The following is a 6,000-nucleotide window of genomic DNA, read 5'->3' on the forward strand; positions in this document are numbered from 1 at the left end:
GCGCCGTCAGCACCTCCTCCGCCGCCGAGGGCAGCGACGACGAGCTCATCGGGTCCAGCGGGCGTTCGATCAGTCGATCTAGGGCTTTGGGGCGGTCGGCGGGGCTGGGATCTGGGTCGATTGCTCGTGGGGTGCGGGGATTCTAGTCTAGGCTTTGGTGAGGAACGAGGACGGAGGAGGCGTGGAAGAAAAGGGGCCGAGTAAATCGTATTCTACTTGTTCACGAAGCTTCACGTCTTCTTTTTCTTTTTTCTACTATATGAAAGCCTCACGAGCGCCTGCCAGCGAGGAGAAGGGGCCCCGCCGTCACCGGCTCCGCTTGGGCTTTGCCCATCGGAGACCATCGGCGATGGTGAGATAGAAGGAGAATGGAAGGGGAGCGCTGGAGTGGCGTGTGGAGTCGCCGCCGCCCGTGTCGCCCCGGGAGGGCCCCGCGTGGGGGGCGAAGAGATTTTTTCTTAGGTTCGAAGAAAAAACAGTGTTGAAATACAACCAGAACACGTGAGGCTTCCATATAGTAGAAAAAGAAAAAGAAGACGTGAAGCTTTTTTTTGCGAGGTAATACGTTTCTCATTTTATACACGTAATCACCGACATTACAGTACTGAAAGGATAGGATAATCCTACACAAAAAACCAGCGCATGTTCCTCTCCTTCGGCATCAACGAAGCGACCACCAAGAGAGAGAAGACAAATCACCTCTTCACCCGAGCTCGACGCGGCTCCATCGCTGATTTGCAGCTTTACGGACCTCCAAATAGTTTGCCAAAAGCAAAACCATTGCCATTGAAAGAATCAGACCGGGGCAACGTGTCCCCGGACACGCTATCGAACTCCAGACCTGACATCCCCGCACGACTACAACGTCGGAGGAGAAAACCAGAGCTGTCACCCTCCAACCACACACCCATCACAGGATGCACCATCTTCCAGCTGTCAACTGCGCAGGCCGCCGTCTGCGCGTACTCCCGGACGACAAAACCTCCCTGCTCCACCATGACGTCGGAGACAACGCCACAGCAACAGGGACAAAGCAGAAGGAGAGACACATCTGATGGAGTCACCACCACCGCCTCGTCGACACCATCCATGAACCCTAACTTCGCCGATCTGAAGGATCGCCAAACACACGATGCCATCAACTCCGAGACGCCGCCATGAAGGACACCGCTGGCGTGGGAGTGGAGCTGAGGCAGATTTATTCGTCCGGACGCCGCACCCACCACCGCAACGATGCACCACGACATACAAAACCAAAACCTAACTACAGAGCGGAGGAACGGGGTCCCCCCTCCCTCCCGCCGCCGGAGCAGCAGACGGAGGGAGAGGGGACCAACGATCTCGCCGGTGAAGATCGGTAGTAGGTTGGTCGCCTGCCTGGTCGCTGCTCCTGGCGGCTAGGTCAGGGAAAACGATTGAAGACGTGAAGCTTCGTGAACAAGTAGAAGACGATCATTGGGTATTGTATAAACTCTTGATTTCTTTGCACCTTGAAGGCTCACAAGTGGCTCCTAACCATCTAGGAGGCACACACACCCTCCAAGAATAATAAGCAAAGAAAAGTCACTTGGATGAAATCATCGAAAGATCTTCAATCGATTGTCTTAACTTCTCAAGAATCCATAAGATTCTCTCGCACGCGCAAAGGATAGAACAAGAGAGATTTGGCACAAACGAATGAGTTCAGGAAAAAAAGGCGAGCTTTACCTGCAAATTCTCAATTTTATGCTTTGGAAATTGTCTCAAGGCGTCCACCCACTCAAGGAGTGTGGGGGCATATTCATAAAAAAGAGAAAGTTGACTGTTACACGGGGAAAATCAACTATCACAGAAGTACCAAACGTTTTTAGTAGAACAAGACTTGTTCAATATTTGAACGGTCGCAGCTCCGGGCAGTGTCTCGGGGCTGCGGTGCTTCTCTTCCGGCTGTGTCTCCGATGGGGACCTCGCACTTCCTCACCTTGTACATGTCGTGGTGGAGCGGTACTTCATCTCACTCATTGATGGTGGCGAAGATCGGCGGCATGGCGCTGTGGAGGCTCGCCGCCCGATGCGCGGAAATGGACTCGCGCAGGAGGAGGTTGCTGTCTGGCGTCATGGTGACGTCGATGGCAGAGTGGCCAGACAAGGTAGAAGCATCAATATGATCTGAAGACTGATCTGTGGAAGATGGCGGCGACGACACACGAGTGCGTCTGACCGGATTGTGCCCCAGACCCGGTATGTGGCTCGGCTGGGGCTTCCGAATATGTTTCGGTTTCCGGCTTTTTGATGTTAGGCTTAGGTGAGTGGTTTGGGTAGTGGCCCAGCTAGCACCCCTTCATCATTTTGGATAAAAGTAGCGGCATGTGTTGTCAAGATGGTGGATTCAGACTCATTATTGTAATACTTTGTAAGGTCCTCGAGAATAATCAATAAGGTGGCCGGTCATCCTCCTTTTCTAAAAAAAAGTATGAAAAATAACCTTCCCAAAAGTTTTTGGAATTGGGCGGTACTGGGATGTCTATAAGGCCTCTTGCGAATCCAAATATTCCGAGGTATAGAAAACAAGGAGCTCGTTCGTGCATGAAGGAGTAACTTACTCGATGATACATACCCAGAACACTATTTCCGACGAAGTTTTCTTCACCACGTCTCACCACTTGGTTGATTGGAACTTGGGGGCCTATGTATTGCAGGCACGTGTATTATTTTGGGACCCCATGGGGTAGAATTGGATAGTGACTCTATCATCTCTTCGTATATTTTTTGAACGTGCTTCCTACTTTCAGGTGTGCATCTAGCTATTTTACATACTAGCAAACATGTACGTGCATTGCAATGGAAGAAACAAATTGTCGCACATTCCTATCCCAATAATAGACAAAATCAGATGAATCACCTAGTTAGAAACGAGTCACAAAGGTATTAGGGTCGAGTTGGCCAGAGACCTTATAGGTTAAATGTACCGCTTTGGCCAGGAAGATATCGACAGCCCTCAGACCACACGCCACGACAAACGGCCGCCCGCTTCCCAAGCAATGAGAAGTTGTGAAAGCCAGTGGCGAGACAGAATGATGGAGAAGGAGATTTCTAGGTGGTCAATGGAATTTTGAGTCAAGTATACCACTAGTGCAGCGACACCATCAAAATTATCTGCCATTATGATTTGTAAATTTTGTTGTTCTCTTTTTAAATATAAAGAAAATATGTGGGGCCTTCCCTACCATTTCTTAGTAACAACAAAATCTAGAGCATTTGTAAAGATATTTGAGAGACATGTACACTTTAAAACTCTCTACCAACTATTGTTCAAAAAATACTAATATGGATACCATGACATTTGAATGCATTATAAGACATCTCCTGATACATAATTTTCCACACAAAAATCCATTTTATCTTTACTATTTGTCTTATATCTAAGTGAGATGGAACTAAACAAAAGGGTTTGTAGGAAATGTCTCAAACTAAAGTCAATGAAAGACACTAGAATAACATTTGTTGTAAAAAAAGTATGATTTCAATTTGGAACCATTGTGTTTGTAATTATATATACACATACATATTCTTTAACACACAACACTATGTTAGTATTTAGTGACACTAGTATGTGATTAGTTATAAAAACCGTGAAAGAAAAAAATATAGTCAGGTCTTAACCGAGATAATTGATCATAAATGGATAAAAGATTAGTATAAAAATTATAGTTAAGTCAACTGAATATGAAATCGATGAATTTGGAACTGTATACTGCAAGTTATATTGGGTGGCATCGATCCAGAGGCGCCGGCCGAGCACGGCCATCGGAACCGATCGATCGGGTCGGGGGCTAGGATCTAGGGTTTGGTTGGAGGTTGGAGGTGGAGGGGAGCATGCGCCAGGGAAGAAAGAAGAAGAGAGGAAGAAAATTCGGCGCTTTGGGTTGGGAGGAGGCGTGGAAGAAAAGGGCACGCGGCCTCTCTCTCTCTCTCTCTTTTAGCTTTTATTCTGCCACTGCTTGTTCTCGAAGGCTCCTGTGGTTTTTTTACGGTGATTGGAACGTGATCGCATCGTCGTCGTCGTGTTTATTCTTTATGATTTTTGAAGGCGTCCACGTGTTTATTCGAGGGCCACATCAGCAAAAAAAGGGACGATATGTTGAGAACGGACGCGGATTCAAATACCGGATTACAGGAATTCAGACATAGTTAGATGCCTCTACGGACAGATTGATCTACCTCGAGATATGTATGAGTCTGTATGAGTTTCCACCCGAGGGCTTGTATGAGTTTGATCTACCTTGAGATTGTATGAGTTTGTATGAGGTAGATCAAACTCGAGGTATTTAAATACCTCGTACAGATTGATCTACCTTGAGATTGTATGAGTTTGTATGAGGTAGATCAAACTCGAGGTATTTAAATACCTCGTACAGATTGATCTACCTTGAGATCTACCTCGTACAGATTCATCTACCTCGAGTTTGTATGAGTTTGATCCACCCGACGGCGACATAGTTAAATACCTCGTACAAATTGATCTACCTCGAGATTGTATGAGTTTGTTTAAACTCTAAACCTTGCGAATATGGATGCCTCTACGGACTAAACCCCACGGCTTATATAGACGACGGGGGTACCTAGGGTTTACACATGGTCAGTTACAAGGTAGGGATAGCATGCCAACTATTCAAAATACGCTCCAAGTGCACACCAAGCCTCCAGGAGATCTTTGTCTTGTTTTCGCCGAGGGTCAGGGCCAACAAGGCCCATTCATTGGTCCTTGGTGGGTCCTCAGCCTGGCCCATAACCGGCAGACCGACGTGGCAAACACCCCCTAATTCGGGATACCAACAATAGTCCCTGAATTTGTCTTAAAGTCAAGGATATTGGATTTCTTCTCCGAGGTAACATTGTGAGCTTGAATCTTCGGCTTCGTAGGCAAGTTCCATCCTCCATGTTGGCTTCTGATTCCGAAGTCATATTCGGCTCCGAGGTCTTCTTGACTTCCATGATCATGACCATGCATGTGTTCTCGTGGCTAGTTAAACAACACGAGATATCTGTTCAACAGACCCTTTTTCTCGGCATATCTTCAGCCGAAGCACTCTCTCTTTTACTTAATCGCGAAGGCTCGCCGTGAATAAGAACTGCCTCGGTCCATGATACGGCTGGCATTAACTGATGATGGCTTGATTCGGCTGTTGACCTTTGGCTGCCCTTTGTGGCTCAAAACCGAAACGCCACCGCGGGCGGCCGAATCAAGCCATCATCAGTTAATGTAGCCGTATCATGGACCGAGGCAGTTCTTATTGGCACGTCCCATCAATACTGAGATCGTGCTCCAAATTTTTAGCAGTGACATCAAACAAGAGCGCCTTAATCCTTGCGCGCATATACTACATGACGCATCGGGAACCGGCGATTTTATTGCGGCGTGGGTTAACTCTTGGCCTTTTACTGACCTATAAAACGGAAAAGGGCACATTAGCTCCCTTCACTCCTCCATCCCTCCGCCGCATTGCTCCCTAGCTTCCCTTCAGCTCCAGCGCCCCGAGATCCATTTTCGATCCCACTTCTTCCCAACCTTCTCCTCCATCATCAATGGCCGGAGAGGGAGACGACATCGTTGCTCTAGAGCTCGAAACGCCAACACAAGGGGATAGTGGATTCAATACATTATCACCGAAGGCACCATAGTAGAGCTTCAGGCGGACGGGTACAGCTCGCCCACGGCGAAGTACCGTTCTCCCATCCAGAGGACGTCGTTCCCTCGACCTCTGCTATCCCCACTCCTCGCGAGGGGGAGCGAGTGGTTTTCATCTCTCATTTCCTTCGAGGCCTCGTATTTCCTCTTCACCACTTTGTCTGAGGTCTTTTATTCTTCTATGGACTGGATTTCCAACACCTCGCCCTGAACTCCATCCTTCACATCACCTCCTTTATCACCGTATGTGAGGCTTTCCTTCGCGTGGAGCCCCACTTTGGGCTATGACTCAAGGTGTTCGACATTAAGACGCACAGTAGCAGCTCCAGACT

This window comes from Triticum urartu, chromosome 6A (genome assembly GCF_056163025.1).
Source record: "Triticum urartu cultivar PI428250 chromosome 6A, HENAU_Tu73, whole genome shotgun sequence".
In the NCBI taxonomy this organism is placed as follows: domain Eukaryota; kingdom Viridiplantae; phylum Streptophyta; class Magnoliopsida; order Poales; family Poaceae; genus Triticum; species Triticum urartu.